Genomic DNA, 13,895 nt, shown 5'->3' with positions numbered 1-13,895 from the left:
TGCATAGCCTGTCATTGTTGCTAGAGTTGTTGATACCTTACCTGCAATCCCAAATGCTTAGTATAGGATGCTAGTTTATCATATGTGGCCCTACATTCTTCTCCGTCTGCCTCGCTATACTATCGGGCCATGATCACTCGGGACGTGATCACGGGTATATACATAGATACATACATACATACATACATACATACTATACGTGTGGTGACTAAAGTCGGGTCGGCTCGTTGAGTACCCGCTAGTGATTCACGGATTGGGGGCTGAAAGGACATTTGTCCCAACGGCCTCTATGTGGATCTTTGTGGTGGAGCGACAGGGCAGGTTGAGACCACCTAGGTGAGAGGTGGGCCTGGCCCTGGTCGGTGTCTGCGGTTACTTCAAAATAACACGCTTAACGAGATCTTGGTATTTGATCTGAGTCTGGCCACTGGCCTATACGCACTAACCAACTACGTGGGAAAAGTTATGGGCACTCGACGTCGTGGTATCAGCCGAAGCCTTCTTGACGTCAGCAACTGAGCGGCGCGCATCGGGTTGGACTGGAACGCCTGCTCTTGTATAAGGGAAGCTAGGTCTGCTCACTGACTACGTACGCAACGTGTGTGCAATGGGCGATGGGCCCAGACCCCTGCGCGCACAGGATTTAGACCGGTGTGCTGACCACTCTGTTGAGCCTAGGTAGGGCTGCGACGTGTTGATCTTTCGAGGCCGGGCAATGACGCAGGAAAGTGTGTCCGACCAGAGGGATCGAGCGCGTTGGGAAATGTGGTGCATCCCTGCAGGGAAGTTTATCTATTCGAATAGCCATGTCCCTCGGTAAAAGGACGACCCGGAGTTGTACCTTGACCTTATGACAACTAGAACCGGATACTTAATAAAACACACCCAGACAAAATCCAGAGACAACCCGGTGATTGCTTTCCCACAGGAAGACGAGGGGAGGATCGCCGAGTAGGATTATGCTATGCGATGATACTTGGTGAACTTACCATCTACTCTCTTCTACATGTTGCAAGATGAAGGCTGCCAGAAGCGTAGTCTTCAATAGGACTAGCTATCCCCCTCTTATTCTGGCATTCTGCAGTTTAGTCCAGCGATATTGCCTCTTTACATACCCATGCATATGTAGTGTAGATCCTTGCTTGCGAGTACTTTGGATGAGTACTCACAGTTGCTTTGCTCCCCCTTTTCCCCCTTTCTATACCTGGTTGTCGCCACCAGATGCTGGAGTCCAGGAGCCAGAGGGTCCCTAGGATGATTCTACGTGGAGTTCGACTTGAGGAATAGTTAGGGGATCCTAGGCAGGAGGCATGCGCCTGTTTCGATCTGTGTCCTAGTTTGTGCTAGCCATCTTATGACAACTTGTTTAACTTATGTTTGTACTTAGATATTGTTGCTTCCGCCGAATCATTATGTTCGAGCACTTGTATTCGAGACCTCGAGGCCCCTGGCTTGTAATATGATGCTTGTATGACTTACTTTACTTTTAGAGTTATGTTGCGATATCTTCCCGTGAGTCCCTGATCTTGATCGTACACATTTGCGTCCATGATTAGTGTAAGATTGAATCGGGGGCGTCACAAGTTGGTATCGGAGCCGACTTTCTGTAAGAATCCCCCTTCCACACTCCTTGGCCTAAGTCGAGTCTAGTCACTACAAAAATTTTACTAACATGGTTGTTCTTACAGGCCTACATCTCCATTGGGTAGTATTAGGATCTTTTATTCCTCGTCTATACTCTGGGACTCTGACCTCTCTTCTATTCGGGTTAAATGATTTTGCTAAATCTAGATTCTCGCAATTACTTTCTACTGGAGAGCCCTTCACTCCAGATGATTGCTTGGTGCACCGAAGGATTCCGAAGATACTCTTCGATGTTCTCTCAAGACTTTGTGTTCGTTGCTTTTGCAATTCCCTACCATCAAAATATCCCTATGGATAAATACATACACTTGTCGTTCTTACTTTATTCCTAGTTGATCTTGCTATTACCAGATACCTCGAAATTCTCTCTATTATTTCGAGATACCCCATATGGAAAATTCCAGGCACTTACGAGTATCCATTCTTTCCCCGTTGTTCATATGATTCACTAGATACATTGAAATACTTTCTGATCTTCTCGTAATCCTCTACCCGCTATTGCTTTGCAAATACTTGTCTGCTTGCATTATGGTTGCGTTCCATATGACTAGCAATATTCATTAGTATCCTTCGTCATTATAATTTCGAGCTCCTTGGTTCAATATGCTGCGATTTCTCGCAATCCTCAGTCCAATCCTTGAATTATTCTTCCGGCTCAGACGTCATTTTGACCAGGAGCTGGTTCTTGACCGACCAAATTGTCGTCGATTGTACCCCTAAGTCTATTAAACTTATCCATCCTTAACTAGAGCGTTTGCTTCTGATCCCTTGAGTTGGAGCTCATAATTCCTTTGCATGTGAGCTTTGAATTACTCAGTTGCTTCTATCTTCTGATCTCCTTGCATTCTTCTTCTCCTGGTTGAGTACTAATACTCACATCAAATCCCTTGTGGACCACCAGATCCATTGTTGGATTTCATCCGACAACTTCCTTCATATTCAATAACATTGTAAGCCTTTGCACGGATATATATAATGCCTTTGGTAAATTTTATCCTCTGTTTTGTCAACCATGCTCTACTTTTGAGCTTGTGTTATTTACTCCTGAAGTTTGTGGTATGTGTTTCTAAGATGCCCTGATGGGTTGAACCAATGCCTTCCCTAATCTATGTGAACCTGAAAGATTTCACGGGTCATACTTATCTGGTATTGGCCAGGTAAAACTTTCAAGAACTGATGTCATTTTCTAAATACGAGAGGTGAATGGAAGGTTATGCATTGAAGAAGTGGGAGTCGACCTTGAACCTTTGTCTTCATGCCCATGGACACGATGTAGATCCTATCATGGAAGCTGCTTGTAATAATAACAATTTCCTTGATATAATATCCTTTGGTATTGGTGAATTGATCCTTTGCAATCGTGGTTCTGACCATATGTTCTTGTAAGTGCATCTAGTGCCACCCCTAGTTGGTTTTGGAGTATTGACGACAAAGTTGGTTGAGGGACTAATGCGTTTGTAAGAATTGCAGGATAACACAGGTAGTGTCCCTCATTGATTCGGTTTACCTACCGGAGATGACCCCTCAAAATGTATGAAGACATTGACGACAATGGTGGTATGTGAAGATATTCATATTGAAGACTATGACATGCGAAGACAATGAGTGAAGGCTATGGAGCGCGAAGACTGTGTTGTTTCATTGTTTCCTTTTCTTCTTTGTTGAGTCATAGGAACCACCGTACTGTTAAGTGGGGTCCAAGTGAACAAAGTCAGAATGACTGAAGTGATGCTCAACCCAAATCCTATGTCTTGGAGCGAAGACAATGAGAGCAAATCTTATCCAGAGCTGGATGAGTCAGCTTTGCTTGTAGCCCAAGTAAAGTTGTCGTGTGTGTTTGAAATCTGACCGTTGGAACACGTGTCAGTTCCTTAGTGACCCAGGGTCATTTCGGACATATTAGGTCGGGTTGCCTTGTGGCTATAAATAGCGTACCCCCTACACCATAAATTGGTGGCTGCTCAGAGTTAGTTCATGGCTTTTGTCGTTTGAGAGCAACCCACCTCGAAGCCTTTGAGAGAGAGAAATCCTTGCGAGGACAAAGCCCAAACACCCAGAGCCAAAGAGTGTTAGGCATCACTGAAGTCTTTCTGCCTGAGTGACCTGAAGACTTATTACACTTGAGGACTGTGTATCCTCCAGCCGGTTAGGCGTCGCGTTCTGAGCATCCAAGAGTCATTGTGGATCGCCGGTGAACGAAGTCTGTGAACGGTTCGGAAGTCTACTTGAAGACTTACCAGAGTGATTGGGCCGAGGACTGTGTGTCCTTAGCTCAAGGGGAATAAGGTGAAGAACGCAGTCTTATGAGTTGAATCTCAGCCTCCCTAACCAGCCGTACAGTTGTCACAGCAACTGGAACTGGTCCAACAAATCCTGTGTCTTCAACAAGTGACTGGTTCTATCCTCTAACTCCCTTTACCTTGAGTTTGTCTTCGTGAAGTCATTGCTATTTGTCATACCTGTTTGACTTCATTGCTTGACTACTATCGTTGTTGGCTTCATACTATCTTCCATCCTGATCCTTACTACCAAGCTGCTATTAGTCTTTGTACTTTCACATTATTGCATACTTGACTATGGTTTGCTTGTTGTAGTTTATCTTCCGCTGCATATCAATTAGGTCATTTCTATTGTTTGTCTTCGAAACTTCCACATTTTGAAGACTTTGATAAAAATCGCCTATTCACCCCCTGAGGGAGTCCTGGATTAGGGGGTGTCCGGATGGCCGGACTATGACCTTCGGCCGGACTCCTGGACTATGAAGATACAAGATTGAACACTCCGTCCCGTGTCCGGATGGGACTTTCCTTGGCGTGGAAGGCAAGCTTGGCGATACGATATGAAGATCTCCTCCCATTGTAACCGACTCTGTGTAACCCTAGCCGTCTCCGATGTCTATATAAACCGAAGAGTTTTAGTCCGTAGGACGAACAACAATCATACCATAGGCTAGCTTCTAGGGTTTAGCCTCTATGATCTCGTGGTAGATCCACTCTTGTACTACCCATATCATCAATATTAATCAAGCAGGAGTAGGGTTTTACCTCCATCGAGAGGGCCCGAACCTGGGTAAAAACATCGTGTCCCTTGACTCCTGTTACCATCCACCTAGACGCACAGTTCGGGACCCCCTACCCGAGATCCGCCGGTTTTGACACCGACATTGGTGCTTTCATTGAGAGTTCCTTGTGTCGTCACCGTCAGGAAGGATGCCGCACCCCGTCTTTAAAGACGGCGCTGTTGCTAAAGGAGCTTTGGCTGTCGGCCAAACTCTCCGGCTAGGCAGGTTTTTTGATGACCGCCTGTCGGCCGCCGCGCCGACGATGACCTCTCGGGCCATCGAAAGCAATCTTCACATCAGCTCGGAGCTCGCGAGCAGTTAGATCCGATGGAGCTCTCTTCCCTGAATGAGCTCTTGGATCGCATTGCTGCCCTGGGAGTCGCTACAGATTACGACCAGATTGGGCTTAAACCCGATCAGAGAGAGATCGACTCTCCCCAGGTCACCCACCACGTTGAAGTGGTGGAAGAACAATGCGGCGAGTCTTCGCCCACCCTAAGGACCAGATTCGTCCGGATTCCCGACCCTCCAAGCCGGACACCCGCGGAGGGGAGGATGTCGCCCAAACCCTGAACCTAAAGTCAGGCAGCAGGCCTGATTCATTGAATAATGTCCAAGAAAGCAAGCTTCCGAATTCGGAAACTTCTTGGCCCCTGAATCTTATATCGGGCAAGGTTCCGGATTTAAATCCACCCGCCCACCCAACTATAGGGATTTATCCCAAATACGGCAAGAGCCCGGGGAAACAGTACACCACTATTGGGCCAGATTCCTCCTGGTTATGAACAGGATAAAGGACTGCCGTGAGAAAGAAGCAATTTCATTCTTGTAACAACTGCACGGACATCGGAATCCTCAACGCCATAAGTCGCCGCGAAATTACACGCTTCGCGACTTGACATCCATAGTACGAAAGTACTGTGCGACAGAAAGCGTTCGGAAAACCGAAGATAAATTCTGGGACAATCCGGCCCTGAATACAACACGAGTCCGAAACAAAAGGGCGCATTATCGCCAGGCATCCGAGCCAAACATCAAAAACAAAAACCCTCTATAGGGTATGGGATCGTACTGGAGGGATGGCTCAATGGACCCTGTAAAATTCATAGTTCAGGGGAAGTCACACCAACTCACAGCCTTAGAGCATGTTGGATACTCCGGCAGGTGGCCAGAAGTGGCGAGGAGCTTCTAACTCCAGAACCCAAATAACACCTCCCCAGAAACGCCAGTACGGTGTCGACAGTCTTCGAGACCTTCGCATCAAACAATGCGAGGAAACGAACGCTCCGCAACCTTACCGAAGTCTACCAAGTAGCAACAATAAACCCATGGGGTGACACGGCTATTACCTTTAATGCTAGTGACGAACCTAAATTCCGGACAGCCCGAGCACCAGCCGCATTGGTCCTCAGTCCGATAGTGGATGGCTTCCGACTTACAAAGGTACTCATGGACGGCGGCAGCGGACTTAAGCTCATTTACGAGGAAACCCTGCGAAAATGGAAATAGACTAGAGCCGCATTGAGCGTAGCAACACAACCTTTAGAGGAATAATACCAAGCCGGGAAGCATGCTGTTCAGGAAAAATCACACTGGATGTGGTGTTCGGCACGCCGGATAATTGCAGATCCGAGGAGGTCACGTTCCAAGTGGCCCCGTTCAGCAGCGGATACCACACTCTGCTAGGGCGAGAAGCATTTACAATTTTTCAAGCCATACCCCATGATGGGTACATGAAGCTCAAAATGCCTGGACCCAACGGAATCATCACTCTCGCAAGTGATCCGGACACAGCGCTCCGCGCCGAAAACAAGACAGCCGCACTGGCCCTGGAGGCATTATCCGAAGCCCTAGCGGCCGAGGAACTAACTGCGTTGCGCTCCACGGTGGACAGGGATGATGTGATACTAGATAAGAGATCCAAGTCCACCTCTTTCAAACCAGTGGACGAAATAGTCAAATTCCAAGTCCATCCAACGGACCCCACAAAAACGGCCTCCATCGGGGCACAACTAAAACCCGATGTAGACGCCGCACTCAGAGAATTCCTGCGAGAAAATTGGGACATTTTCGCCTGGCATCCTTCAGACATGCCAGGAATCCCACGCAGGCTGGCTGACCACAGCCTGAACATCCTAAAAGGGTTTAAGCCCGTTAAGCAGACTCTATGACGTTTCTCCGAACCCAAGAGACAAGCCATGGGAGAGGAGCTAGCAAAACTGCTGGAAGCCGGATTCATCAGAGATATAAAACATCCGGACTGGCTAGCAAACCTGGTGATGGTACCAAAGAAGGACAAATCTTGGCGCCTATGTGTCGATTTCAAAGACCTAAATAAGGCGTGCCCAAAGGATCCTTTCCCACTCCCCCGAATTGATCAAATCATCGACGCCACCGCAGGACACGACTCATTGTGTTTCCTCGATGCATACTCTGGCTACCACCAAATCAAGATGGCAGAGTCAGACCAAGCCGCAACGGCATTCATCACCCCATACGGCCCATTCTGCTTCAACACGATGCCCTTCGGGCTCAAAAACGCCAGCGCAACATATCAACGTATGATTCAGACATGTCTGGCCAACCAGATCGGCAAAACAGTTGAAGCGTACGTAGATGACGTGGTTGTCAAAACCAAACACGTCGATACTCTAGTAGACGACTTGAGGCTCACGTTCGACAATCTCCGAACATATGACATTAAGCTCAACCCGGAAAAATGCGTTTTCGGCGTACCAGCCGGAAAGCTCTTGGGCTTCATCGTATCCGGTAGAGGAATTGAAGCAAACCCAGCCAAGATCCGAGCTCTGTCACAATTGGATACCCCAAAAGACCTCAAACAAATACAAAAATTGACAGGATGCATGGCGGCTCTAAGCCGCTTTATCTCCCGCTTAGGAGAAAAGGCATTGCCCCTCTATCGCCTCCTGCGGCACACCGAATGCTTCGAGTGGACGGATGCCGCCACGGCCGGACTCTAAGAAATAAAAGCCATACTGGCAACAAATCCGGTCCTGGCCGCGCCCAATACGGGCAAACCAATGCTCTTATACATCGCGGCAACCCATCAAGTTGTAAGCGCGGTGCTCGTCGTCGAACGAGAAACGGACGGACACAAGTTCCCTCTCCAAAAACCAGTTTACTACGTATCCACTGTCCTAACTCCATGCAAGTCACAGTACCCGCATTATCAAAAGATAGCATACGCGGTGTTCATGGCATCCTGGAAGCTGCGACACTATTTTCAAGAGTGTTCAATAACAGTGGCATCCGAGGTACCTCTTAATGATATTATAAACAACCGCGACGCAACGGGCCAGATTGCCAAATGGGCCATCGAGCTCCTCCAGTTCGACATAACTTACAAGCCAAGGCGAGCTATTAAGTCGCAAGTTTTGGCAGACTTCATCGCCGAATGGACTGAAGCCGAGCTCCCTAAAGAGTACGGCGCATACTCCAACTAGATAATGCTCTTCGACAGCTCCAAAATGTTGGCTGGCCTGGGGGCTGGCGTCGTTCTGACGTCCCCAACCGGAGATATAGTCCAATACGTACTTCAGATAATGTACACGGATTCCAGCAACGCAGCCGAATACGAGGCCCTTTTACATGGTCTCCGGATGGCAGTCTCCAAGGGCATTCAGCGCCTAGAGGTCCGCGGGGATTCAAACCTCGCAATATCCCAAATAAATGGAGACTTTGACGCCAAGGATCCGAAAATGGCAGCTTACCGCAACGCCATCTTAAAGATGTCAGCTCGGTTTGAGGGGCTCGAATTTCATCACATAGCCCGGGAGAATAACCAGGCAGTAGACGTGTTGGCACACATTGGCGCCAAGCGCGATGCTATCCCTCCCAACATCTTCCTAGAGAGGCTGTTCAAGCCATCCGTATCATGGGAGGGAGAGTCCAGAAACAATAGCCCGGACACAACCACACTGCCCCTCACCGAACACTCTGACACAGTTGGTGGCTCCGTCAACAAAACAACGTCGTCAGCCCACACAATAATGGCAGTCATTGCCCCGTGGACAGAACCATTCCTAGCCTACCTAACTAGGCAAGAACTTCCCGAGGACCAAAACGAGGCCCGCTGCATAGTGCGGCGATCTAAAGCCTACAAAGTCCATGAGGGAGAGGTTTATAAGAAAAGCACAACCGGAGTCCTTCAAAGGTGTATCTCCGAAGAGGAAGGGCGAGACCTTCTGGCTGAAATTCATGCCGGACTCGGCGGGCACCACGCTGCAGCCCGGGCCCTTGTAAGCAAGGCCTTCCGTACCAGATTTTATTGGCCAACGGCCCGGGCAGACGCTCAGGACTTAGTGCAGCGATGCGTTGGTTGCCAGTTATTCGCCAACCAAAGCCACATGCCACCTACCGCCCTACAAACTATACCCATTACCTGGCCTTTTGCGGTCTGGGGGCTTGACATGGTTGGACCCCTTAAAGGAGGAACCCACAAGCAAAAATATCTACTGGTCATGGTGGACAAATTCACCAAATGGATAGAGGCCAAGCCTGTAAAGACGGCCGAATCCGGACCGGTGATAGACTTCATATCCGGGGTCGTACACCGTTACGGCGTCCCCCACAGCATCATAAGTGACAACGGCACAAACTTCACGGCCGATGAAGTTAAACTCTGGTGCAAAAACATGGGCATTAAGCTCGACTACGCTTCAGTCTATCACCCTCAAACCAATGGTCAAGTCGAGTGAGCCAATGGTCTCATTATGAGCGGCATCAAACCCAGACTAGTGCGATCCCTCAAGGAATCTAACACGCACTGGGTAGAGGAGCTCGACTCCGTACTCTGGGGGCTGCGGACCACGCCGAATCGCACTACCGGATTCACACCATTTTTATGGTATACGGCGCAGAGGCAGTACTGCCATGCGACATAATTCATGACTCACCTCGAGTGCGCATGTAATAAGAAAGAGAAGCCGAGCTTGATCGGCAGGACAGCTTGGACGCATTGGAGGAGGAGCGCGACGTGGCAAAAGCTCGGTCCTCATTCTATCAATAGCAGGCTCGAAGATATCAAAGCAGAGAAGTACGGGCCAAAACTTACAATTTTGGCGAACTAGTTCTACGCCTGCCGGACAAGAAAAAGGACAAACTAAAGCCCAAATGGGAGGGTCCCTTCATAATCGACCAAGTACTGACTGGTGGAGCGTACCTTCTGCGAAACGCATCGGACAACCGACTCGAGCCGAACCCATGGAATGCAGCACGCCTACGAAGATTCTACGCCTAGCGCCGGACTCCGTGTTTGTCTCCTTCCTCTGTCCCTTTTTTATTTTTATTTTTATTTTTTCACATTAGCTGTCCGGGATTTCACTCCTTCCCCCTACCATTTTTCTCCCAAGCCCTTAGGGGCTTGCATGTGCATTGTTCGCACATACCTGACGTGCCACCCGCGCTCATCATACCTGGGGGCTTCTTTATCAGAAGTTTATATAAAACGGGCCTCATGCCCAAAACATGTGTGACACTTCCGCATGAACCTTTTATACACCATTATATGCATCGATATGACTTAAGTTTTGGCCAAGCTGGGTTGCCTGGCTCCTGTGCTTACCCCTACGTTCCCGTTCGATCGGCTAGGTGGTAAAGGGAGCACCTCTGCGATTGTTACTATCGGGTCAGCCGGATGTGTACCTCAGACTGGGTGAAGCCGAAAGCTAGCGTTCTTAAGGGAATATTCGATCGGTGAACTAAAAGATGATCTTTCGTGTTTATTTATCTGCCCCCAGATGCTTTTCTGCTCTTTTTAGCAGTTCGGACATGCACTTTAGGGCATGCCTCCCAGGGAAAGGAACCCCTAACGGAACTATTCTCCCTGGAAGATGTTTCTTACTAACCATGTAATACAACATAACTAGTTGGGCACTTGTCTCCTAAAGCAATTATGACCCCTACGCCTTGTCTCCATGCATGCCCCGCTTCTTACATAATCGAGAGGGTATTCGGACACAATCCGGACTATATGGTCCAGAGGTCGAAGCGAAAAGGTCCGCAATGACAAACGATCTACAATCCGGCTAGAAGGCATTTTTCATGTCATTTTAAATTACAGAGTCAATCCGACTCGGTATATTCTTCTTCAATACCATCCAACACACGGTCTAATTTACAGTCCTGTTGGGAATACTTTGCAGCCAGCTCTACCTGGCCATATACTAAGCTGAAAGGGATCTCCTTTCCGTCAGGACCCATAGGGCCAACCTCGTCCATGTGGTTTGGGTCAGCCTTCGTGTACCGATTCTTCACCATGGCCTAGGCCTCCCTGGCACCTTGACGGCAGGCCGATATCTTCCATAACCGGAAGCGCTGCCGCACTCCCTCCAGCTTCTTTGTAAGCTCCCCAAGGCCTTCGGGCATGGAGAGGGATGGCCACATAGCCTGAATGACGCTCTGCATTGCCTGCCGAACTCGTTCGTGCAGTTGCAACAACTCGGGAAGGTCTCCCGTTGAACCGGGCATTTCCTCCACAGGACGACCTGTCAGCAGACCTACATACATAGCTCTGTCAATCGACTTCCTCACCGAATTCTTTTTTCAAAGATTCATTCAAGCACTTACTAAAAATGCCGCGTCGAAGTCACCGATTCTCCTTTACGGAAGCAGACAGCTGAATACGAACATCCTTTAGTTCCTCGCCCAGCTAGGTATTGGCATCTTGAAGTTTGTTCTTCTCTTGCCTCACCCTCGTTAGCACGCTCTCGCTAGCCTTTAGTTGGCGTAGGAGTTGTCGCTTGTCCGGATTTACTCCGGCCCCATCTGCACTATTATTGTCAGGGTTGCACACCTGCCACACTTCACAACAGAATTATCTTTCGAAGCATATATTACCTGAGGGCATCCCCTTGGCATTTTCTGAAGTGTCCAGTGCGGCCTCGAGTTGGTCCTTGCACTCTTCAAGCTCCTGGGACAGTTGCGTATTCTTCTTTGTAAGACACTGCATAGCACATGATCCTTAAAACAGTTATCTTCACTATTTCAAGTCTCGGGGGCTAATGACATATATAACCTTCAATTTTACTCACCTGTATGTCTTTTACATACTGCTTTGTGGCTCTGGCTAGACCATTTTGAGCGGCACGGAGATACGCATCTCCTGTATTAAAGGCGTCCAACGCCTCTGGGAAAACACATGCGTCACGAAGAACAGTCCGGCGACGCTTGTGGTTCAGGGCACTCTCCACCTCTGAATTGGTGGCAGATAGCCCGTCGGCGTCCTCTGTCGGAGGAATGCTCGAGGCGCGCCCCATGTCCGTCTCCGCTTCCGGACCCGGCCTTGAACCTTGGCAGGCGGATATAGTCCGGCGGGCTCTCTTCTTTCTAAGAAAATCATGAGCGTTAGTAAGACTCAAGGGCATAAACCCTAGGCGTTAAATTTGCACGCCGTACCGTTGCGCCGGAATCTCGATCTGGTCCGCACTTCTTTTTGGCCCGCCTGGCTTCAGAGGCCCTTGTTGGCTGCCCGCCGCGGGCTCGGCCTTCCGCCTCAAGGATTTACCCTGCGAAACGAAACACTATTAGTTCACGGCATTCAAGATAAAGCATGGATGGATCTCCTTGAGAATACTGGGACTTCGGTCTCGGTTACCTTTGAGGCTAGAAGTAGTCCGGGATAGTCGGCCGTAATGGCCACTAAGGCGTTGTCCTTGCTCAATTAATGAAACACCCCATCGATTAACTCCACACATAAGTCCGGGTCCTCTTGGGAGTCCGGATCGAGGGACCGTTCCGTGTCCTCGGGTTGTGGAGGAGGGCTGTTTATCTCCTTCACAGTCTGGCGCAGCTCCTGCGTTTAACATTGCTAGACTAAGTACTCAACTATGGGAATTTCGAAAGAGGATAGGTAAGTGAAAGTGTTCGCTCACCCAACTTGGTGGATTGTACATGGAGAATCCGCCCTCCGGGTTGGCACGGAGGAATTCTTCTTCTTCTCCCTTGTACAAAGCGGATAAGATTCTCGTTAAAGTGGCGGCCGAATATGGCCCCTTACGAGCGCACCGGGTGGCGTCATCCTCCCTGTTGAAATCCCACATGGGGTGGCCTCTGTATTGAAGCGGCCGCACCCCTCGCGTAATGCATACGGCCATGACCTTGATCATGGTCAGTCCGGAATGAGCCAACAACCTTATCCGGCTCATCAGGTAAAGGACGTCTCTGTCAGTTTCCCTCTGAGGGTTCCGCGGGCGCCAACTCAGGCGCTTCTTCAATGGAGCATTACTGAACTCAGGGAGGGCAATCGGTACAGGGTCCGGCAGGGGGACGTCATCTATATAGAACCACTCCGAGGACCAGTCCTCGGACGTCCCCTTTGGGGTACCGGAAATATATCCGGTCCCGGCGATGCGCGATAGTTGGGCTCCGCCCACTTGATAAATAGACCCCTCCTGAGAACGAGGCACGAGGCAAAACAACCTCTTCCACAGCGCGAAATGGGCCTCAACGCCCAAGAACAGCTCGCAGAGGGCCACGAAGCCTGCAATGTGCAGAATGCAGGTGGGCGTGAGGTTGTGTAGCTGGAGGCCGTAGAACTCTAGCAACCCTCGGAGAAACGGATGAATTGGAAATTCGAGTCCTTTCATCAGATAAGGGACTAGGCATACCCGCTCTCCTTGAGAGGGATTGGGGACGCTCTCCGCCTGCTCTCCGCCGCTATAGGTAGCAATCCCGGCTCGAACTGGGACCATATATGCTGGGGGGAGAAGCCCCTTGGACTAAAGCACTACTAACTCGCTACGCGGGACGGAACACCGCCCCCAATCTCCAGGCCGAGGGCTGGAGAGGCGAAAGGAGGAGCTGCACCGACCGACCATGGTGTAATGGATCCCTGTCGAAGGCACTCTGATGAAGGCTCGCAGAGGGAAGATGGTGTGAATTGGATCTAAATCCCCGTCTCTTTTATGGGCGCTTCATTAACGCAACCGGGGGTAAATGAAAAAATGCCCTGGCTTTTCGCATTCGTTTGACACGTGGAAGATGGTCATTATGGGGCACAGAAGCCGAGGAGGGCAGCATGCACTAGAAGCCGGACACTATTCGACGGGTACAGGGAATTTGAAGAAGAACCCGCCTTGCAATGCCGAAGACAAATTGCGCGCCGGACTCGTCGTCATTGAAGCCTGGTTCAGGGGCTACTGAGGGAGTCCTGGATTAGGGGGTGTCCGGA

The sequence above is a fragment of the Triticum aestivum genome, chromosome 1B (assembly GCF_018294505.1).
Source record: "Triticum aestivum cultivar Chinese Spring chromosome 1B, IWGSC CS RefSeq v2.1, whole genome shotgun sequence".
Lineage (NCBI taxonomy): Eukaryota > Viridiplantae > Streptophyta > Magnoliopsida > Poales > Poaceae > Triticum > Triticum aestivum.
Note: the sequence above shows the minus strand (reverse complement) of the source record.